The following is a 24,689-nucleotide window of genomic DNA, read 5'->3' as shown; positions in this document are numbered from 1 at the left end:
GTGGTTTATGTAACTAGAGAAGCTTTCCACATTCCCCTATGCTATGGGAGAGTTTAGCCACTAGGAAGCATTCAAACTGAATACCAAATAGCTTTCCCTGTGTAGCCTTTGACCTTGGTCCTGTTTCGGCACATCTTCTGGGCAATCAGTTTCTCCTCTGCCTTCTCTATCGTCCTAGATTCTTGCTTTACATTCAGTCATGTTTGAAATATTTATTTTCTAGGGGAAAAATCATTATTTCAAATTTACTTGTAAGTAGTATTCACTAGTAACCTTCAGTCTCTTTTTAGGCACATTTACTTTTTGAAATATTGAGTATTTGTGTTTCCATTCTTTGATTCTTTGCAAGCTTTCCAGAAGCTTGTATATTTTATTAGAATTTTCAAATAACCAGTTTTAGCTTATCCAGTTCCATAGACATTTTAAATGTATTCTTGTTTGCTTTATACCACAAAGATTCAATCTTCCGTTCCACCTTTTAAAACATTCCACAGTTTATTATCTAACTTACTGAAGTGAAAGCTGGGCTTATTCATCTCCATTCTTTCCTTTAGTAGCAACAGTGTTTGGGGCGATCAGTCTTTCTTTGAGGTGAGCTTTGTTCCTCGTTTTATATGATTTTTATATGTAGTTATGTTTGTGTCTTTTTTATTCCTTAAAAATTTCTTATGATGAAATGAAATAAATCATGTGTACTCCCCATTTCTCCATTCCAACTCCTCAACCCAATACCCTTTCTCCTAAATTCCTGCCTTTTTCTTCTTCTTTTGGATAACCTACTAAGTCCAGTTGTAGCTGTTCATATGTGTGTGGGTGTGAGGTGATCCTCTAGATCAGCAACTCTTAACCTTCTTAACCCTGTGACCCTTTAATACAGTTCCTTGTGTTGTAATGACCCTCAACCATAAGTTTAATTCTGTTGCTACTTCACAACTGCATCATAAATTTGTTACTGTTATGAATTGTAATGAATTTTTTTTTGAAAGAGAGGTTTGACAAAGGGTTTGCGACCCACAGGTTGAGAACCACTGTTCTAGACTATGGGCGCCCTATCAGTGGTCCCACAGAGAAGAATGATTCTCCTTCCCCAGCAGTTATCCACTACCAATAGCTCCTTAGTGAGGCAGTGGGTTTTGGAGATCATCTCCCCCATCCATGCCGGGACTTAGGTAGGCTTGATCTTGGGCAGGTAATGCACATTACATAAGCACAGTTGTTATGAGTTCATGGGTTTAATAACCAGGTCATGGACTGAAGACAGAGCACAGCACTTCTTCCCATTTTCCAGTTCTTACATGCTGTCTGGTCCCTCTTTGGTGATGTTTCCTGAGCCTTGCCGGTGTTGTAGGATTAATAAAGACCCATTTAGGGTTGGCACTCTGTCTCTCCTCTGCTCCTTGATCAGTTGTGTACCTCAGTGTTGACTGCTATGGAAAGAAACTTCTCAGAGTTCCATGTGTCCCCACACCTTGTGTCTTTCATTTTTAAATGCTTTGTACATTTGATTTTTACTTACCATTGGATAGTGCTTTTAAACTTTTTGTTGGGGCTGGGCAGATAGATAACTCATTGGAAGGTGCTTGCCCCACAAATGTAAGGACAGGAGTTTTGATCCCCAGAGCTCTCAGAAAAAGCCAATCAGGCAGGGCAGCTGGCTGTAAACCCATCACTCAGGAGACAGAGGCAGGGGATTCCCGGCACACATAGATAAACTTGGGCACATATTCATGCACACACATCACACATATATATGTGCCCATACACATGAAAATAGGAACACATTCATACCATATACGTACATACACTTATAAAATAAAACAAAATAAAATGTTTGTGCTTAGTTCTTTATATTATACCTTTGTTAAGTAAGGAATACCTCACTCCAGATCATTCTGTGGTTTCGAAGTTTACAGACATTTCTTTATGATTATATCTTAGAAGGCTTATATAAATATACAATGCCTTTCTTTTATCAGCTTCTATCAATATCTGTTGAGTTGTATTTGTTAATTATGACCATGATCAGATTCTGTCTCCTTGTGAATATAATTGGTGTAATAAAGAGGGGCATTTTTTAATGCATCCAACCTGCCTACCTTCCCATTTTTATTTTTCTGTCTCTTCTATATTTTAACTCTGCGTTTTGGACATGGCAGTTAATTCTCATCCATGGCATCCCGCCTAGCCCCTAGTGCAACCATCAGCTGAAAAATGTATTTTATTTTTCTCCTGTCATTTTAATGCGATTTTGTCAGGAAGTGGAGGTACCTATGAATATTCAACCAGCCATCTCCAACCTCAATCGCTGTCTTTTTTGTTTCACTCATAAACACAAACCTCATCTTTCAGTTTCCATCACAGGAAGACTGAATAGTGAGGTTATTTTTCTATACACAAAGTTCAAAGAGTCTTGAAAGCAGTTTTATGGTTGCCCCTGTGCAAAATCTGTGTCCTAAAACATGCCATTTCCATCCAAGACTAAAACGGCATTGCCTGAAGTTATTCTCAGATTTCCAAACGTCTGTCTACCTTCAGTCGCTCTCCTTACCACAGGCCTTCCATATGGACACAGGTGGGCTCTTCCTAAAAAGATCACATCATTCTGTGCGCCTGCTTAGCTGCACATGCGCTTTGCTCCCTGCTGACTGGAGAACCGCATCCAAATCCTTGGCTGAGCATTTCTAGCTCAAGCCTTCCTGACCCTCATTTGTCACTTTATTCCTCTCTATGCTCCCTTCCCAGGCCTTTTCCTGATCTCTGCAGGAACTAAGGCACATTTACCATTCCTCTCCCACCCTGTGCCCTGCTGCCTTTGGGGTCCAATGCTCCCTTCCCTCATGTCTGCCTGGTTGACACATGACTTATCTTTCAAGGCTAGATCACACATCTGTTTCTCTGACACCTTACAGGACTAATCCTGGGGAGACCAGTAGCGTCTATGTCCTGTCCTTTGGCCCTTCTGTAAGCTTCATCACTGTTTAGCTTCTATTGGCCAGAGAACCATGTGGGTCAGGCTCACCCACTGGCTTCTGTGCTTCTTTATAAACCAGAAACTCTTGGCTCATCTCTATGTTTCCAAGGCTGCCAAAAGAGTTCCACACATATGTTTGTTTGTTTGTTTTCAGCTTGACAAAAGACAGGATCATCTGGGAAGAGGAAACCTCAGTTGAGAAAATGCCTTCCATCAGACTGGCCTATTGGCAAGTCTGTGGAGCTCTTTGTTGAATAATGATTGACGTGTGAAAGGTTAACCCACTGAAGATGGCATCACCTCCAGGCACATGTTTCTTGGATGTTTTAAAAAAGAAGCTGAGCCAGCCATGGGTCAAGCCAGTGAGAAGCATTCCTCCATGGTCTCAACTTAAGTTCCTGTTCTAGGGATCCTGTTTTGAGATCCTACCCTAGATTCTCTAAATAGCAGACTAGATACGATTAAGTAAGTCCTTTTCTCCAAAATCTGCTTTTTTCTTTTCTTTCTTCTTTCTTTCTTTCTTTCTTCTTTTCTTTTCTTTTTCTTTTTCTTTCTTTCTTTTTTTTTTTTTTGTGTGTCTTAATCATAGTAATAGAAGACTAGAACAAGATGGAAAATGCTGCAAAAGATGTGGCCAAATGGTATCAGAGACTAGGATGGGGAAGGGAGGCAGCAGCTGGAAGAAGTTAAGAAAATAGGGAGGTAGTCATGGATTAAAACCCCCAAACTTCTAGTTCTGAGCTCAAAGTAAGAACAGCTCCATTATTATTCAAATAAATGTGTCTGGCAGCAATCTGACCAAGTTTTCCTACCTACCTCTGAGGGACAGCTCAGTGGTAATTGGATGGCTCTGAGCTTCTCCCTCTTCAGATACTTGGGGCTTATTGGCAGTCTATGGGCTGCTGAGCAAGTAGCTACATTATAATCAATTTTTACCAGCCTATATTATATTTAAGAATAATAAGTTCCATCTAACTTAAACAATATGGCTAGCAATAGTAAATGACACAATGGTGAGTTTAGGAAGGCTGGGTCATCTAAGCTCTTTCATTTTCTCTTGGATTTCTACCAGCACCCAGGTGCCCATGGGTTCTGTCAGGCCCTACCTATGTGATGTTCAAATTCCTAAGTCTTCCTCCTCTAAGAAGATAGTGGAAGAGCTTGTTTCAAAGGACTCAGTGAAGGTCAGGCACACACACATGCAAGGTATTTAGCACAGCTCTTGACCATGGTAGCCAGCACCCGATAGGCATTCGATGTGGCAAAGTGGTGGGCAGGGCTGTTGTGGTCATGTGCCCAAGTGACCCTGGAAGCCAGGGGTAGAGCTGATGCAGATAGCAGCTACTTAGAATTCTTTCCAAAACCCAGCTTGTTGATGCAGTGTTAAATTAAGGCCCATTAATTCACTGTGAAAACAAGCTTTCAAAGAGGCCTGGAATTTGCAGCTTCTCCTCCTGAATTAATGCCGCGTGGCACCACTTTATTTTAAGAATAATAAATGCTAGCTGTACGGTGGAGAAACCCCTGCTGCTGTGTTGGCGGGGTGGCCAGGCAGGGTGGCTGCTCGGTCTGTCTGCTCCCTGGCTGGAAGCCGCAGAGCGTTTTCCTGGCAGTGACTCAGCCCAAGGCTATGGCCCCAGCACTCTGTGTGGGTGTGAAGTGGGTACAGATGCCATGCTGTGATGAGCAGGTTGTTGAGATAAGACTGACACAGCCATCTCAGTTGGGGAGTATATGTGCAGCAGCCTTGGAAATATCCATGGTGACAGAAGGGAGCAGAGCAAACTGGCTGGGAGTATCTGAACAGACAGAGGGGCTGCCCTTGACTGGCCAGGATCAGAGGTCTGTCTGCGGGTGGAGTTGGGAGTGATGCTGGGTAGGTGACCTGCTCCACCTTCTCAATAGCTCTGTGCTTTGCTGTTGAACCTCAGGTCTCACAGGCAATGTCATAACAGCACACACCCAAGCAGGAACAACAGTAGGAGTGAAGACAGGCTTTGCTTGTTGTTCTAGGGTCATTTGACAATGAGCAAGTGATACTAGAAGACTTCCTAGTTACAAAGCTTCCCACTCTTAGTTCTTTTGTTTGTTTATGGAGGAAGTGCCCTCAACTCGTGTGTGGGTGTGTGGAAGCTAGAAGTTGACTTTCAGTGTCTTTCTCTATAGGGTTCTTCTGCTTTATTTTTTGAAATAGAGTCTTATCATTGAACCTAAAGCTTGGTGTTTTGGCTAGTTTGGCTGGGAAGCAAGCCCCTGGAATCTTCCTCCCTTCACTTCCCCCATACTGGGGCTATAGATGCTTGGCTTATATGTAGATGCTGGGGCTCTGGACTTGGGTCTTCATGCTTGCCCAGCAAGCACTCACTGAGACATTTTTTCAGCCCCCAATAGTGACTTCTAAAAAGCTCACTTTGAGTAGTGTATCTCTACAGCCAAAAGAAACTTGGGAAATTGTTTAGTTCAATCAATTGCCAAGTTAAAGAAAAGTGTAGAATTTGCTTTATTGGTATCCAAGTTACACATGTGCATAACCCAAAGAGCCCAATACATTATACATTTGTTATTGTTTATATAGAAACTCTCCGGGCCAGCAAGATGGCTCGGCAATAAAAGCACTTGCTGCCAAGACTGACTGGACTGAGTTCAATCCCTGGAACCTACATAGTAGAGCCAGATAACCAACTGCTACAAGTTGTGCTCTGATCTCCACATGTACAGCATGGCACGGGTGCCTCCATCATCCTCTACCCACATAAATAAATGCAATAAAACATTTTAATCCTCCTTTTTGTTCATTTCCAGAGCCATTCTATTTGGCCTTTACATATAATTGATAGGTTAGCTCTGTACAGTCTACAGGTTGGGACCCATCTTCCCTTCATTATGGTTCCTTCTGTTTGGGAATTCATATCCAGCATTTCCACACACACACACACACCCTTAATTACTTCTCCTCTATCCATATCCATTCTAAAACTCTAATCGTTGGTATCTTAGTGTTTGCAACTTCCAATTCCTTGCCTGTTTTTGTGGTCACTGGCCATTTATAAATAGGCAGTAGTTTTTTACTTACCCACTCTGGGAACTATCTCCTGGGGATGATGGGATCTTAGCCCTTTCACCTCCCCTGATACCTTTCTCTTTCCAACAGACTGTGACTTCTCTGAACTCACTCTGGGCCCCGCCTTGGGTTTGGAATGCTCCAAAGACTCCTGTATAGTGCCACTGAGGAAGGTGGAACCTGTAAGATGTGGAGCCTGGTGAACACCTTCAGGGAACTGGGAGTGTGCTTTTGAAGGCGGTCTTGAGGCCTGATTGATACAGCTTCCTCTCTTACTGCCTCTAAGTTTGTCTTTTGATCATGCTTGCTCTAGTTTCTGTCTTTCACATTAAAGTTTTACTCACATGCCTGGGGGCAGGATACAGTTGTTGATTTCTGTTGAAGTTGAAAGCTGCCTGCTCAGTGAGTTATACTTTTGGATAGAGCTAGTGACAGGTAGGTTTTGGGGTGGCTGGTATTGAGGAATTCTAGAGTTAGTATCCTAAGGCTTTTCCTTGTGGGGTTGCAGATAATCTAGAAAAGATATCTCCATGTCTCACATGGCAGTCTAGGAGATGGAGGGAGAGAAGATGGCTGGGGGGTGGGGGAGAGGGTTACATACCAAGTATTGTTGTGCCTACTGGGTTTCCTCAACTTCCAAGGAAGTAACTCCTGACTGCAAAAGCAAAAGGTTTTTATTGCTAAGAAGCGAACCAGCTGGGACCTCACTCATCAGAAGAGTAAGGTGCCCGCTTACTATTGTGAAGCGTTTTTTTAAAAGGAAAGGGAGATTTAAGACTGCTAGTCTCAGCCCATAAGGTTTTCAAGGTTACAGAGATTTCATAGAGGACAAAGTTTTTACAAGGTGGGATTGTTTAGTGCACCTAAAAGGTTAGGGGTTTTTCTTTCTCTAGGACCAGTAGGCTCAGTGGCCTTGTCATTAAGATAATGGGGAGCATGGAGAATGTGTTCTCCAGTCAGGGAGTCATCTGTATCTATTGGCAGAAGCACTTGTTCTTTGTAGTTTTCCCTTCTTGCTATGAGTCCCATATCTTTTAGTTATTAATTTTCCCTCACAGTATATGATTTGTTTACCTCACTGTTTCTGTGCTCAAATTATTTGCTCTTGTGTTTTGAGTGGAAAATGCCCATCGTGGGCTCACAGTGTTTGAACATTTGGTTTCCAGCTGGCAGTACTTTTGGGGAAGGCTATGGAACCTTCAGAAAGTAGAACCTCACTGCAGGGATTACTGGTGAGGTGTCTTCATGTTTTAAAGTCAGGCCCAGATCCTACATCGAGGCAATGCGCCCAGCTACCTCAGGCTCCTGGAGCCATGCTTTCCCTATCATAACCGACTTCACCCCCATCGAACTGCAAGTCAAGATAAACTCTTCCTCCTTTAGGTTCCTTCTTCTCAGGTATTCTGTCCCAGTGATGAGAAGTTGGCTAGTGCACCTACCACAGGGAAAGAAAAGCAAGAAAGGGTTATTTTAGCTCATGGTTGCAGAAGGAATTGTCCATGTTTGCTTGCCCAGGTACTCAGGCAGAACACCATGACAGTGAGAATGTGTGGCTGAGGAAGTTATTCATGACCTACAGAAAGAAGAGGAAGAGGAGAGGGGAGAGCAGAGATCCATATCCACTGGTATTTCATGTTCAGACTGTAATTGTGTGTCATCTCTCACTAATACTCCCTGCTCCCACCTGTCCTTGGGGGGGGAGTGGCTCTACTCCCCCCACCTTCTTAATTTCTCCAGTGACTAGTCTTTTCAAAGACTGAGCCTTCAGTTTTCTGCAGGGAAGAGCAGTGAGACCCGGGATCTCGCTTCATAAATAGACAAACGTGCCCTTGTTTTCTCTGCATTTTAATCTCCGTTTACAGAGTTATAATTTGGTGGTAGCAGGTAGTCAGAGCTATACACTAGGTTGCTTTTTAACATTCCTTACTGTTGATTTTCAGTCTCCAAATCTTTGTTTCAGTTAAGTCCTCTCATTTACTAAAATGCTATAGAATTATCCCTGAAAAGGAAATATTTTTACTGCCCAAGCGGGGTTTAAGAAGGAGCAGAACTGAGCACATGTGTTTCACTTTCCACCTTTAGAAAGCGTCCTGTATTAGTCATTTTCCTTGTCTCTGTGCCCAGTACCTGGCCAGGAGCAGATGAAGGAAGAAGTGGCTTATTTGGGCTCATAGTTAGAGGGGGTCCAGTCCATCACAGGGGCTGCGGAAGAACTTGGCTGCAAACATGGTGGCAGGAGCCTGCAGCAGGGACTCTTCCATCACATCGTGGCAGAACAGGAAGCAGCCAGGAGACAGGAAGTGAGGCCACTTTAGAAAGCCTGCAGGTCTAATACCATGTCAGTGATCCATTATCTCCAGTGAGGTTCTGCCTCCTGAAGGTTCTGCAAACTTCTGTCAGTGTCAAACATGAGGCTAAGGGCAGCAATCCACATTCAAACCACAGCACATGTGTAATACATGTTTACTGTAGAAACATTAGGAACATAGTGAAGAGAAAGGGAGGCACAGTCAGGACAACAATTCCACAAGACCATTAGTATTGCTGAAGTTGGTCCTTGTCTCTTCAGACACATATATGTGCACACATGCACATGCACACACACAGAGATCTAATAATAATGATGGTGAATAAAAAATGTAAAAATTGGGCCAGCAAGATGTCTCATTGGGTTAAAGTGCTTGCTGTTTAAGCCTGGTTATTTTAATTTTATCCATTTTTTACCCCAGAACCCATTTTAAAGGTAGATGGGAAAAAAATCAATTATAGAAAGTTATCATTCGACCTCAACATATGTGCTATGACACATGTACTCACACATATGTTATACACACAAATAATGCACACACAATAACAATAAATATAGAAAAGGAAGCTTCTTTTAATATTTCATGCTTGTGGGTTGCATTTATAAGCATATAATTTCTCATTATCTATCTATGCAATAATTGGGAATCAATAAATATTATTTTAACCCATTTTCACTTAATATTATAAAACCCTATCCAAGTTACAGAACCTGTTTCTAAAGCAACTCTGATACTTCCTTTTTGTTTATGACAGGTAGCTTTATCCAGATGTAATTATCAACTATTTGGTTTAATGTATTTTATTTTATATGTGTGGATGCTTTGCCTGCATATATGTCTCTGTACCACATGCATGCCTAGTGTCCTGGGATGCCAGAAGAGGGGATCTGAGCCCCTATAACTGCAGTTACATATGGCCATGAGCATTCATATGGATGCTAGAATCAAAGCCAGGTTGTTTTGGAAGAAGAGCTGAAGGGACTCTAGCCAGCTTGAGCAGGGCTCTGGCAGGCCTTGCCCTTCTCCCCTATTTCCTCTGCCTTGCTAAAAACCATTAGATTACATTCTTTTGTAACTGTATTTTTAAATTTATTCTCTGTGTCTTTTATATTATGCTTCTCTATCCCATTCATTTCCCCATTCCTTTTGATCCACCCTCTTCCTTGAAGCCCCTAACCCAAAAATAAATTTTAAGAGGAAAAAAAAAGGAAAAATCAGTCTTGTCATGGAAGCTGTAGTGTGATGCAGTGTGTCATACAATAAACCCTTTTATCCATATATCTTTACTTGCAAGTGTTCATTGCAAAGTCATTGGTCTGGTTTGAGGCCTCTGGTTTCTGCTACACTACTAATGCTGGGCCCTCAATGGGACTCCTCTTGATTATCCTATTTTGCCCTGTGTGGTGGAGATCCTGCAGCTTTGGATCTGCAGGGGACCAGTCCCTTTATGTGCTCTAGCAGATCACAGATAGTGTGGATGTTGGGGTGGGCCAACTCATAACCCAGGTTCTGGGTCTAGATTACATTTTATTTTTTTGTTTTGTTTTTCCAGACAGGATTTCTCTGTATTGTTTTGGAGCTTATCCTGGAACTAGCTCTGTAGACCAGGCTGGCCTCAAACTCTCAGAGATCCACCTGCCTCTGCCTCCCGAGTTCTGTGATTAAAGGCATGAGCTACCAATGCACCTAACATGGAGTTTTTCTTTTTACCTTTATAAACTGCCATTTTTCTAGAGGCCGCATCTGTTTCCTCTCTAACCAGAGGCAGTCCTTTGTCCTTCTGAAAAAAAATCCCTCCCTCCTTTCCCTTTGTCCCTTTCCCATCTCCCTTGTGCCCTGTCTCCTGTCATTGTCTCATATTCCTTGCCTTTGTCCTTCTGGGGCAAATAAATCTCCTGTGTGCTAAGAGCTTGGTCTTGGGGTGTCTTTTGCCAATGTCAGTTTCTTCAGTAGCCAATGCTTTTAATTGCTGAGCCATCTGTCCATCTCTGGCTGTTTGGGTTTTGCTCACCAATTTGGGGGTAATCACTCTAAGAGCTGTGATGAACAAATGTATTCCCAAATCTCTCCCCATCCTTTGTTACTTCCTTAGAATAAATTCTTAAGATCACTGTCCCGGGGTGATTCTACCATAATTCTTTTAATTTTCATTCTCAGGTGTCTGTCTGAGAAATCACATGTAGCTCACCACCAGTGGAGCAGAGACTCGCTTACCTGCCCTAAGGTCAGCCTTAGGTTTTAGAATGCCTCCCATCCCAGCAGCCCAGGCTGGGTGCTGCTCCTTCCTTGATTTGTACTTGCTGGGTTACTGCCCAGCCTGAGCACCTCTTCCTATTCCTTGGCTGTGTATATTTCTTCTTTTTTGAACAGACTTCACAGCAGGCTTAAGATTTATAGTTATATTCAGTTGTGCAGAAGGTAACTGTCTTTTGTTTTTTATTACCAAACTTAATTTGCTCCTGAATTTCCTCCATTTGCAACTCAGCAGAAACAAACCTATGTTTAACCCACAATAAATTCTTCCTGTGTGGTCACTTCCGGGTGAAGGCAGTCAAGGTCTTTTTTCCTAACATCCTTTTGTCTGTCTGCTCCTCTTTAGTGCTTTGGTCTTTGAAGGGTGCCTTTGGTGGCATCTGCTGATGCTCCTGCCCCTGCTGTCTACATCCCTCCCCAACTCACAGGTTGGAATCTAGACTAGGGCACAGGTACCTGAGACCCTTTGAGATGTCCACACACTGTAGACTCTGTCACACACCTGCTCTGTATATGCTATCCCATTGGCCTTCTAGGGGGATGACAAGGCTGTGAATGGGATACACACAGACCCTTTCTCTCTTAGCATTATGAAGGGGCAAGGGGCTTGAATCCCTTACTCCTGGCTCTTCTTCTAAGAGAATTTAATTTCCTGTTGAGAGGGAAAAGCTGCTCTCACAAGGGTCCTGCATCTTTCCTACTCTGTGATCTTACCCAGCCAGGATTTGATTCTTTTTGTGGCTCTTGCAAAGGAAATTGTTTTTTGGCAAACCAAAAAGAACTTTAACTCTTATTACAGGAAAATCTTTCAAAGCTAACTTTAGAGAATGGAGATCTGAGCAATAACCTTTCATTTCTCCCTAAACCAGGTAGTTTGTGCCCTGGGGTGTTCATAAGAATTAATCTGAGAGCTGTAAAATTCCTGAGTCCCAGGCAGCACCCCAGAAGGCCATGGGCATCTAGGTGGCTGTAATGTCACTGGGTTAGAGGATTCACTGGGTAACTCCCTCTTTATCCAGTGACAACCCACCTAACCTCAACAATGGTTGCTTTAAGGCAGTGGTTCTCAACCTCCCAAATGTTGCGACCTTTTAGTTCCTCATATTGTGGTGACCCCCAACCATAAAATTATTTCATTGCTACTTCATAACTGTAATTTTGCTACTGTTATGAATTGTAATGTAAGTATCTGATGGATATTTGATATTCAACTTCTGTGAAAGGGTTGTTTGACCCCCAAAGAGGTTGAGACCCACAGGTTGAGAATCACTGCTTTAAGTGTTCTGGCACCTGGGGTGGGGGAAGCTGTACACCTGCACTTCGGCCATTGAGTCCAGAGACTCCCAGCTGCATGTGGATTTCTCCTCAGAGGCTTGCCAAGCTGGAGATGGGGACTCTGCTTTTGGAGTCCTGCCGGGGGAGGGAAAGGGAAAACAAGATGCTGCCCCAGGTCTTCATTAGCCAGTGTGGGCAGGAAAGGACTTCCTCTACTGCTGCGGTTTGTCAAGGATCAATATGTTGCAGCATATGTTTTACAGCTTCCTGAGGTCTCTGATAGATCTCTGGAGACTCCTTTATTTGTCTTTTTTACCCCCAAGGTTATGATGCCAACTGTTTCCCTCCATGTACAGATGCATCCAGGCAAGAGCTCATTTCCATTCCAAACTGGCTCCAGAGGGTGGAGGTGTCTAGGAGAAACCTGGTTCATTCTTCAGGATGAGGTTGGCAGGGCAGGACAGGCAGTGGGTGGTGTCCCTTCTGCCCATACACTCAGGACACAGAAAAAGGAACCTCTATCCCAAACTCCAGAGAGTGCTTTGGCTTCTTTCCTCACAGATACACAGTATAGCTTTCAATGTGCAACACATTTGGATGGAAGGAATTGGGCTCAAATCCTGCCTGCAGGACACTCCTCAGGTAGCAGAGACTATTAGCCAGCACTCATTGCACACCAGATGCAGGGATGTAGATGCCTTCAACTTATTCAACTCCTCCCAGGAGCTTGACCCTTTAAGACTCTCTGTTCCTCCAGGAAACTGAGGAGAGACTGTCTTTCTTGTTGATGTGTGGTTCAGGACCAGGGTCATCTCAGTCAGTAGACCAGTATCAACAAAGACCTAAGAGGAAAGACAACATCAGACTGATCCCAGGCCACTGACTCCTCACCCAGAGCCTCTTCTTGATGACTGTGGTCTCCTGGATTTAAATTCAACAATAACAACAATTCCAGGCAAGTTAATGGTGACTCAGGAAATCTTTGTTTTCTCCTCAGTCTGGCTGCTGAGGAAGTGGTCATCTCCCCAACATAACTTCAAGGTTTTTAAAAAATGGATCTGTTTAGAGAGGTCCTTTGAATCTATCTCCATTTAGGAAATGTTGTTATCCCATGGTACCCTCTGATCTGTGGTCCCCTAATTGTCCTGTTCCTGACCTATAAGAAGGACTCATAGAGCTCTGGACTGTGGAACACAGAGAAGCCCTCCTGGGCCAGTAACCCTGGGTAAAACTGGAAGCCATAATGTGACCTTGTCCCCATTTGCTATGCTTTCCTTGGTGGTAAATCAACTTTCTGAAATATAGGCACTAACTGTGGTGATGACGTCTGTCAGATAACATATGACAATAAAGAAATGGACTGTGTCTTGTTGGTCCTGGGGTGTGTCAGGGGTGACTTGGGCTATAATAATGAGGAAGCGCCAAGCCACTCGTGGAGGGTTTCACAGTTGGAAGAAGATAAACAAACATCAGGCAACCAAACAGGAAATGTTCATCTCTGAGTCTGGCTGGTTTCAGGGAGACAAACAACTCAACTGAGCTTTTATGAGGCTAAGAACTTGGAGAGATGGCGTGTTTTTGTCTTAGTAACCCAGTGGGCCATCCTTAAGTCCACTTAAATTCTTTGGAAAAGGGTGGTTCTTAGCTGTAAGGTTTTCTTTGTTATTATATGTTTTGTTTTTTTTTAAAGAAAGGGTGGGAGTTTTTATTGCTGATTTACTAAAGTGTAGAGCTTAGGGAAATGTCAATAACATCATGTCAAGATTTCTGCACACGGAGGCCTGAAGAAGCAAGTGGCTGCTGAGGGAAGGTGGGGTCCTTAAAGTTCCAATTCCATAGACATCATGTGTTGAGTTACATATTAATAAAGATCAATACAAACCACAGAGTTTCCTCAGGATGCCATTATGAGCACTTTCTGGCCAGCCTGATCCCACAGCTGCATCAGCCCCAAATAACATGTAGAGACACTGTATTAAATATAAAACTGTTGGTTGGTTACTAGCATTTCTTATTGGATAGCTCTGTCTTAAATACTGCAGCCAGGATTTCTGCCTCTTCATAGGATTCTCATGGTATTACAGAGTCTCCAACCAGCAGGAAGCAGTTGGGAAAGAATGATGCCCAAATTCCCAAATATTGTCTATAAATGTTTGTTTTCATTTAAGTGGGATTGGTTATAAATGGCTAACAACCAATCTCTTTTTTAAGGTAAAAGAGGATTATGGTATAGAAATGAACATTTTGTGTTGGAATGGATTTTCAGTTCTTGATACAAATTTAAGGTCAATGTTATTATATGTATATTTCTCCTCTTGTTTAGGTATTGTGTTTGCATAGCTCATTTGAAAAATGTAATCTATAATTAAGTAAAGATTGTAGATAGTTACCTATGATAGTCAAAGCTTATAGTTAGATTGGTTAGGTTTTCTAGATATATAGAGATGTATTTCAAATGCATAGGCCTTCTTCAAACCTTTCAAAGACCCACAGAATATGGCATTTAAAATGGTTAGGCTTTTTTTTTTTTTTTTTTTTTTTTTTTGACAGTGAGGCAAAACTGCTTCTGTCAACACCAACTGTGTTAGAAGGGAAGATGGACATTGAAGAAACTCGTTATAGAGTTTACTTCCAATATGGCAAGACTAGCCATTTGGGCAAGATACTGCTCTTTATGCTCTATAAAATGGACATATAGGACCCACAGGAAAATGACTGTGAAACAAAATGGACATTGCTGCAGGGTTCCTGCTTCATGGAAGACTCTGTCAGACATTCTACAGGACGTGGAGAAAAGTGACTGACAAACTGCCAATACAGGTGGACAGTTTAAATTTTCCTGCTTTGCTGAAGAGTCTTTCAGACACACAATTGGCTATGGGCCAGAGATGGAGTGACTGACCAGGCAGCAAGTTGTCTTTGTCAATTCTAGAGTTCATATATTATCCTTCTGTGGTCTTTGATGGAATTGAAGACAGATAGTTATGGTTATAGTTTTCCTTTGTTAGGATTAAAGATGTTACATTTAAAACTTTAGACTCACAAATGTAGGATAAATGATAGAACATTTTCTTTAATTCCTGATTATGTTAATAGACTAAATATTGTTAACTATTTGATAACCGTTTTGTTATATCTCATTTTACTATGTTAAAGTTAAAGCTCTTCTTTTTATTTAGACAGAAAAGAGGAAATTATAGGAGATGTCATTCTCTTTTTGGTTAATGAATAAAGCACTGTTGGGGCCTCACCCTGCCCAGCCCACTCCCTGCCGACCCACAGTCTGACACACATCATGGTCCCTCAGTTTCCCGAGGTCGCCTCCCCAGGCATGGCACAGGGCCCAACAACACTCTGGCACCAGCAAGGCAAAGCACACTCAACTTCACACTTGGCGCCAAAGCTGATGGTGAGGCCATTCTGAAAGGCCTTCAGTCCATTTTTCAGAAACAGGGGTTGGCAGAATCAGGGTACACCTGGCAGGACCAGGGCGATTTAGCAACCTACACAAACAAAAATGGCAGCTTTGCCAATTTGAGGATTTATCCCCATTGATTGGTGTTGCTGGACCTTCAGAGTCATGACAGTGATGCGCAAGACAAACAAGAAACTGACATCCTTTTGAACAAAATAGAAGAAAAAAATGAAAGAAATGAATCAGGACAGTACTGGGTGAGTAAAGTATTTACCACCCAGAGTTTGAGGAGGGGTCATTGACAGATCTTGGCCTACTGCTGATGGACACCTGGTTGAATACCGCATAGGTGAAGTGGTGTATGATGAAGATTCACCTTATCAGAACATCAAAATTCTACACTCAAAGCAGTTTGGAAATATTCTCATCCTCAGTGGTGATGTTAATTTGGCAAAGAGTGACTTGGTGTACACCCGAGCCACCATGGGCAGTGGAAAAGAAGATTACACTGTACTGACTCTGGGAGGTGGAGATGGGGGCATATTGTGTGATATTGTCAAACTGAACCAAAGATGGTCACCATAGTAAAGACTGACCAAATGGTAATTGATGGATGTAAGAAATACATGCGAAGAACATGTAGAGATGTCTTAGACAATCTTAAAGGAGACTGCTATCAGGTTCTCAAAGAAGACTCTATTCCAATACTGAAGAGGTACGCCAAAGAAGGGAGAGAGTTTGATTATGTGGTTAATGATTTGACAGCTATCCAATTTCTCCATCTCCAGAAGAAGATCCCACACGGGAGTTTCTCAGACTGATTCTTGACCTGTCAATGAAAGTTATGAAACAAAGATGGGAAATACTGCATACAGGGGAATTGTGTCAATTTGACTGAAGCCCCGTTGCTCTATGAAGAACAGCTGGGGTGCCTATATTGCCTTGCGGAATTCTCAAAAGAAATTGTCTGTGTCCCTTCATACTTGGAATTGTGGGTATTTTACACTGTTTGGAAGAAAGCTAAGCCTTAAAGGTTAGCATCCCCTGAATGCCGTGTGCTGCAAGCAAGCCACCTTTCTGACTTCCATATGCCCTATTTGCCATCAACTGAGTCAGGCAACTGGTCATGAATTCCTTCAAGTGTTTCTATTTTGTTTTTAATTTTAAAAAGCCAAAGGGAAAATGTATATTTTTATGAGCTAGGGTGTTAATTTTTGAAAGTCAGCTGAAGGACAATTAGACAGCCCAGCAAAGACTTCAGAATACACTGACCCCCTAGAATGTGATTTCAGTTTCTTTGTTTTCTCTGTATGGGGTTTGGGTTTTAGTTTTTGTTTCAGTAGACTTTAATTTGGACATGTGGAGAAATGGACATCATTGTTTTGATCTGGAGAGAAGTTCCTGATAGTGTTTCTCCTCCCACCCCCAAATTGACTAAGATATTAAAATTTGGTGCTTTAAAAAGACTTAAGTGACTAGCAGTGCTTCAATTAATGTTACAAAAGAGAAAAACTAAAGCACTGTTGGCCTATAGGAAAGCAAGATAGGTGGGAGTAGGAGACAAGGAGGATTCTGAGAGATGTAGTGGAGAGGAGTCAAGATGTAGGACCTGAGAGAAATAAGAGGTCCGGACCCTTTCTCCAGTAAGATAAGACCACGTGGAAACACTTAGATTGATAGAAATGGGTTACTATTTAAGACAGAGCTAGCCAATTAGAAGCTGTGTCCATTGGCCAACAGCTTTATAATAGACTCTCTGTGTGTTATTTTGGGACTGACGTGTCTCTGGGACCAGGCTGGCAGGAAAATGCTCATAACAAAAAATGACCTTATTTATATTGTATATAGTATAAAAGCATGAGTTTTCCACATCAGAAATTTTAATTGCAATAAACATAATATCATTAGTAATTGGTATGCAAGTCAATAATGGATCAGAGGGTAAAGAGTGGAGGTCACAGTGAAGGCCCCTGCAGTCACTCTGTAGCACTATCATGCTTTACTTCATAGCTGAGATTTGCTGCAGGTTGGGCTTCTTGGATGTTAGTCTATAGACTTTATGGGTAAAACCACCTGTATGCTTGCTAAAATGCAGATTCTTGGGCCCCATCCAGGAGCTGTTGAATCAAAATCTATGCTTCAGGAAGGACTATCAATCTAAATGTTGGTCCAGTTCTCTAGACCTTGGTGGGTGGAGTCATAGAAGTTCTTCCTATCAACAGGATGAAGTCAGTGAGACTGAAAAAAATATGTAAGGACCAAGAGTGAAAGAAGGCATTTCTAATATGTGGAACATAGTGTATGAGGGCCTGGAGGCAGGAAGGAACCTAGGACACTGGTAGACCAGACAGAAGTCCTGGTGGCTGCAGAGAAGCTGGCAGGGAAGCAGCAAGAGCTCCACAAGGCCAAACATTGCCTGGAAGATTTCCCTGGGCATTTTGAACTCATTCTTACAGATGTACAGATGCAGGTAGTCAATGTGAGCTTGAGTTGGGATGAGTAGAAATGAGGTTGCACTTTGTCACTGGTCCATCACATTCCAAGTGTTCAAACCTCTACCTGCATCTCACTGATATGGCAGCAAGTCAAAGAGGACCACCACCCACACAGACACTTTATCAGGAATCCTATCCCTGGCCCTCACCTAGACACTTGAACCTTGACCAAATCCACCCCTTCCCCCTCTCCACTCTGGCCATTAACTGAGATTGAATAAACTTTCTCTTCCTTGGATATTAAGTATGTACAACCCAGACTTTCTGTCCCATTTCTTTCCTCTCACCTATCCCCATTTGACCACCCTAAATCCCCAGATCCTCCTCTGGTTCTCCTTTGAAACTATCCTTAGCACTCACAGTCCATGATCCCTAGGCTCTGGTCTTATCCTTTGTGCTGCCATCTGACTCAACCTCCCATTCCTGTCCAGCTAGAACATTCTTGCCTCCAAATTTCTCCAGACAGCACTTACTCTTGACCAACACCTCCCTGACTTCAACAACATATCTTCCATGTCCCAACTCAAGGCTGCTGCTGTTCTGGAAGTGTTCCTTGACCTTGAACTTCCCAGCTTAGCTTAGTGCTTCTGCATTGTGCTCTGCAGCCCATTCCTGAAGCTCTGCTGTGGGTGCTAATCACCTTTAACTTCAACTATCAACTCTCTGTCTTTCAGTGAGACCCTGGATCCTCCTTACTGGCCACAGGTAGGTCTTCTTGTGTTGTGGCATTCAGTAGAGCAACTGTCACAGAAAGTTCTGGGTGTCATTATCAATTAAGCAAGACTGGCTCCCCTATTTCCCCAGGAATCCTGGGGTAAGAAAGCTGGTGACAAGGTTAACATGGCAGTTCCTGGCTGGTGGCCATTTCTTTCTGGAATATTCTTACCCCAGCTCCTTACCATGCACCCCACCCCCTGCCTCTTCATCTTCTTTCCTTTAGCTTTAATGCTTGTGAGACTATCCAAGATAATTAAGGGAGAGAAGTTTTACTCTGTTTATGGGGCTATGATCAAAGATTTTAATTAACCTACCTTGTTTTAAGCCCTTAAAAGTTCATTCCCCAGGGTTGCCCATTTGATGATGGAATTAATGCCTCTAGGCTGAGTGACGGATAGGAAAGCTTCAACAAGAAGCATTTTGTGATTGTCTCATTAACCCTTCCCAAGATGGATGGATTTCAGCTCAACTTCAGGGTCTCTTCTAATCTGATCTGTCCACAGATGAATAGTGTGCTTGAAATGATGGTAAGAACCCTATTATGGGAGCCATGCAAGCAGATGTTAGATGAGAAGGGAAGTTAAATATGTTAGTCATTTGCATCGCTGATGGGGCAACGGTGCCTTTAAGGACATGCCAGCTCTAGGATTCATTGTCTCTGTCCCATGAAATGTCAGGAGAAGCAGGGTGACCTAACTCACAGACATAGCATCCTGGGGCTATGGTTTGAGGTTGCTTGTGTGTATGTGTATGTGTGTGTGTGGGTTTGTGTGTAGCTGCATAGGTGCATGTTTATGTGTATTCACGTTCACTTGTGTGTACACAGGCATTGAAGCCAGATAACAGCCTTGTGTATTATTCTTTAATCACCGTAGTTCCTATTGTTTGGAGAGACTGATTCTAAATTTGCCAAACAGAATAGACTGGCTGGCCAAGCCCAAGGAGCTCTAGAAATCCCCTTGGCTCTGCCATCTCAGTGCTAAGATTACAAACATGTGTCACTTATCTAGATTTTTATGTGGATTCTAAGGAGTGAATTGGGATTCTTTTGCTTGTAAAACAAGCAAGTACTTCATTGAGAGAGTGATCTCCATATATATATATGTATATATACATGTATATATATGTATATGTATATACATATATACATATATATGTGTGTGTGTAGGTCTATCTATATATATTATTCATATATGAGTAATATATAGATTTATCTATAGACTATATAGATATACATATGTATATTAACACGGTCTTCTTATATAGCCCAAACTCACCTTGGACTCATAATTCTAATGCCTCAGCCCCCTGACAACTGGGATAGACATGTGGCACCACACTGAATCTGTCCCTCCAACAATAAGACACAGACTGAAGGCAGCAATGCCATGGAGTTAGTACCTCTGCAGAAATCATCTTCATATTAGGACCCACTGTCAAATATTTGTGTGCAGAGATGTTGCATCACAGCATCTAATAGAACCTGTAGACCCTGTCCAGCCTGTTTCAGACGTCCTGGGCTGCTTGTCCTGAGCAAGAACACACCACCCACCACTTTAACAGCTCTTCCAGAGCCACCTTCCACTATTTTAAGGCACCAGCATGTCACTTACATGAGTGACAACCTCAGTGAGACAATCCCATGCCATTGGGGGAAAAAGAGAGAGTATGCCTGGGGCAGGTGGGTGAGGTAGGACAAGAAGGGTAGGATGTCACTGGCTAGGATCTGCTGGACTTACTACTTCTCAATTGATGGTGACTAATACCATTTCCTCCATCCTACAGATGAAGAAATCATGGTTCCTTGACCTATGGCTCTCCAAGCCCCATGGGATGAAAGCCACAGTAGTTTCTGGATTTTCCTGTACTGGACTCTTACCTATTCTTTCCCTAAATCCTACATTTTTCTCTCATCTACAAGGACCTGTCCTTTCCTTCCATGCTGTCCTTCACAGTTAGGTTGAAATATTGGGGTCCAGCATTGTCCCCTTCCACAAATCCCACTTGCATTTTCATTTGCTTAGTTTTAGACTTTGAAGATAAGGTCTCTCAGGCTTTACTGTGCAGCCCAGGCTGTCCTAAAACTTCTCATTCTCCTATCTAAGTTTCTTGAGTGTAAAATTTATAAGCCTGTGCTACCATGCCTGGTTTCTATGGTACCCTCATTTTACCAGTCTGGCCTTACAAAATAACTGTTGCAATGCCCAACTAGCCCTTCATCCTGTAGACTGATGCTGTTTCAAAATGGGGGGGGCATATTTAATTATTCTCTGTCTTGGGCCTCAGTCAGCAGGGACTGGACATTCTACACAAACATGTTAATTGAAATAAATGAGTGAATGTATTACTTGGGGTCTGAGAAGATAAATAATACTTTTCTGAGAAGTCCTTATTATCTGGAAGGTGGCTAGGAGGAGTCAGGGTGAATGCTCTCATAGGCTCTTGACTTTTGGAAGGATGTGCATGTATGATTATGATTTAACACATGCATTTAACAAATAAAGAAACAAGTGACATTTTCTTTCCTCTCCCACTGGAATCACCTACAGAACAATGAACCAGATTGCCACTGGCTTGATATACTTCTTGTAAGAGTCAATCTCAGCTAACCCACTTGGTGCCCTAAGAGTGGAAACAAGCCATGCATCCCAATTATGTCCAAATGTCTGCAGTGACTCAGAGGAAGGAACAATATTTCTGCTGAGAAATTTCCTAGGAGAGGTTTGCCATGGGTGTAAGACCTGAACCCCCTTCCAACCTGTCTCGAGAGGAAGACAGCTGTGATCTGGAGAGTAGAAGCCATCTATCTGCATATCCAGAAACAGGGTGTAAGGTTCCACTTTCCCCAAGCTGCAGACAAATTCAGAAAAACAAGAGGCACAGGCTCCGTGTTGAAAAGACACAATGCATTCAGTGTTTGATGGACCAAGTGTGTCTTACTTCTGGGAGTTGTTGGGGACATGGCTTCTTATTATAGAGTCCGTGTTAGCAGTTTTTGCTGTGTTGAGAGAATATCACAGATTATCATGGCTTAGAAAGGCCATATGAGGGTTCACTCAGGGATGAGTCCCCTCTCTGCTTCTCTTTCATTGTTATATGGCCCTGGCTGGGTTTTTTAATCTCTCTGAAGCTCAATCTTTTCCTCTCTGGTGTAGGAATGGGGTAGTTCCAACCTCCAAGCTGTAGGGATGAAAACAGCTGATACACAGCTTCAGTACCATGCAGAGGGCATAGTGAGTTCTTAGTTAATTATCTCTGTCACCATTGCTGTCCTGAACTCTGACTTCTGTGGCTAAAGAAAGCTACCCAGAGATGTACACAGTCAAATCCAACTTTGGAGGCACATGCATTTCCATGGCTGGGAATGAACATTGCATTCCCCCATTGCTCTGAGTCTTTAAGAGGGAAGGGGTGGAATTGCATGCAAATGCTTAGGTTCAGTAAAAAATGGCTTTGGTAGCTCCCAGAAGGAAAGCCTTGGGAACCTGAAGCAGAGTCTCACAACTTATGTGCAGTAGAACTATTAGGGAAATTGGTGGAAGTGCAGTTTCCCCAGTCCATTGGTAGTTGGATGAGGTGATAACATCCACATTTAAAATCCCTTAGTCATTTTGATGTAATTGACCCCATCCTGTTACAGCTGAGTTCTTGTCTATGATTTGACACCCTCAGTGGATCAACTTCAGGAACATCTGGTTTCTAGCTGGTTTTCCTGGTATCTTTACTCCAACCACAGCTTAGCCTTGACCATGAGCATGAGATGAGCACTTTGTTCATTAATGAAGACAGAGGCAGAGCCCTGATACTGGTCTCAGACAGAATCTAATCCTGGCCATGATGGGTCTTCTGGCACTGCAGGTATCTGCCCCTATGAATTTAACCAATTGCATATCAAAACCATTTTTATAAAGAACATTTTGGTCTTTATTCCTTAAATAATAATATAGCATTTACATTGTATTACAATTTATGAGTATCTCAGAGATGAGCTGAAGTATTTGGAAAGATGCGTGGGTGAAGTGTAAATATTATGCCATTCTATACAAGGACTATATGTACACATAGATTTTGGTACCTGCAGGATGTGTGTCAGGTGTCAAGGAACCAATCTCTAGAGCATATTGAGGGACAACTGGACTTTTCTCCATTTCTTGCTGTGTACTGACCTCTGCCAATAACCAAGGCCTAAACCTTGGTCATAATCACAGATCAATCTCTGATCATACATGCAGACTAATTCTTATCTTTGGACCTTTTCAAGCCCATACTCTGCCATCTGACTAAACTGGAAAGGGACAAACAAGGGGAAATATACATCTATATCTCCCTCCTCTGTGGCTAGAGATTCAGTTGAGCACACACATCCCCATGGGTGGGCTCTTGTAATGGTTAGGTAAGCCTTGGAAAGATGAAGACTTGAGGAAGGCTGCTTTAGCTTTCAGCACCAAGCTGTTTAGTGTGCATCAAGCTTCCCCATTCCCCCAGTGCCTTTCCAGATCATTGCCTCTCTGATTAGTCCTTCAGAATAAAGCCACAGGTTCTTATATGGAGAGTGAATGAAGATTCCAGAGATGTCCCCAGTGCCAGTGCCCTGGCCTCCCCTGAGTGCTGGCTCTGTCACAGCTTCTGAGGTATCACAGGAGTGATAGCTCCGTCATGGTACACCAGCCGGCTGAGTGCTGGGAAGAGGGGGAGTTTCTATTTTTGATTGTTACCTTTATTTCAAACAAGAATGAAGTGGCCTCATTGACCAAAATAGGAATGACTTAAAAGACAGAGATGCTAGAGAACCATTCTGAGACAGTGACTACTGTACACTATTTTCAGTTGCTATAACAAAACACTACAGGTTGAATAATTTATAAGGAAATAAGTGGACATGAGCTTGTGATCCTGGATGCCTTGAAATCCAAGAGCATTGTGTAATTTTCTGGTAAGGGCCTTCTTGGGGCTTCACAATATGTCAGAAAAGAAAACAGAACAAACTTGAAGAAACTGAATTTACTTTTGAAACAACTGGTTCCCATAAGACTTTACTCCATTAAGAGCAGCTGGGATCTTACTGGGCTAGTATAACACAGGGATGGCAGGGTCAAGTAGTCTATGGAGTCCTGTGACAGTAGCCAGGATTCTCAGGCCATTTGGTGTGTATAAAGGACACTCGAAGTACGTGAGATTCGGGTGACCTTGGATTTGGTGTGGCCCTTCCCCTTTTGAAATTGTACTTCAGATTACAAAATGTGTTTATTTTTACACATCTTTTCTCCACCTCCTTCCCTTTCATCTATTATAGTGCTATTGTAAAACACATAAAATAATTCAGAATCATTTTTTTTTTTTAGGACAAAGGCCCACTTTTTTTTTTTAAAGGATTTGTTTTATTTTTTTAATTATATGTTTGGGTGTCTGTGTGTGGGTATGTGCACATGATTGCAGTACTCAGGGCATCAGATCTGGGTCTTGAGTTACAAGGAGTTATGGGGTGTTTCGTGTATGTGCTAGGAACTGATCTAAGTTCTAGAAAAGCAGAAAGTGGTCTTAATGGCTGAGCCATCTCTCCAGTCCCCCAAAACCTATTTTAAACATCAAATTGTATTCTTTTATGTTTTCAGGTAAAAATAATTATTTAATATCCATTGGTTAAGAAAACATCCAATAAAAACTGCATCTGGGAACATCTATATAACTATATTCTCTACAGGCATTACGTCAGTTACAGTCTTAAGAGTTCCCTAAGATTTAAGTAGCACAGCACAAATCATGGTCTATTAAAACTTCCAGACATGAGTCAAGTTTTACTGCTTATTAATGAAGGATTTAGCATGGACAGCAAAGGGAGTGAGCTGTCCAAATGTCCTGGGAGAGAGATTTACCTCCCCTGGCAGGCTGAGCATCTGTCTTCCTTGCCTCCACGTTGCATGGCTAGACAGTTCTTACAGTCTGACTTCACAATGGCCATAAAGAAATTGGCTTCCTCTCAGCTGCGGGGTTAAATCTGTGGCATGGATAATTTGGAATCACCATCAGACATGACTCATTAATCAAAAACACCGGGTCATATATCTGAGATGTAAGGGAATCACGAATTGATCTGTGTTATTAATTGGATATACCAAGCAACAAGGCTATGTCCCTGACAAGGAGTCCATTCACCACAAGATGTCAGCTCTCAGAGACCAAAGGTCTAGCCTTC

The 24,689-nt window shown here is 42.4% G+C and overlaps 1 pseudogene; it reads left to right on the top strand.

The window, feature by feature from the left end:
* The window catches only part of LOC127219828 (spermine synthase-like), a 97,091-nt pseudogene extending 80,747 nt beyond the window's left edge, over positions 1 to 16,344 (top strand).
* Positions 16,345 to 24,689: the final 8,345 nt, after the last annotated feature.

This window comes from Phodopus roborovskii, unplaced genomic scaffold, assembly GCF_943737965.1.
Source record: "Phodopus roborovskii unplaced genomic scaffold, PHOROB, whole genome shotgun sequence".
NCBI lineage: Eukaryota > Metazoa > Chordata > Mammalia > Rodentia > Cricetidae > Phodopus > Phodopus roborovskii.
Note: the sequence above shows the minus strand (reverse complement) of the source record. Positions and strands in the feature narration are given on the sequence as shown.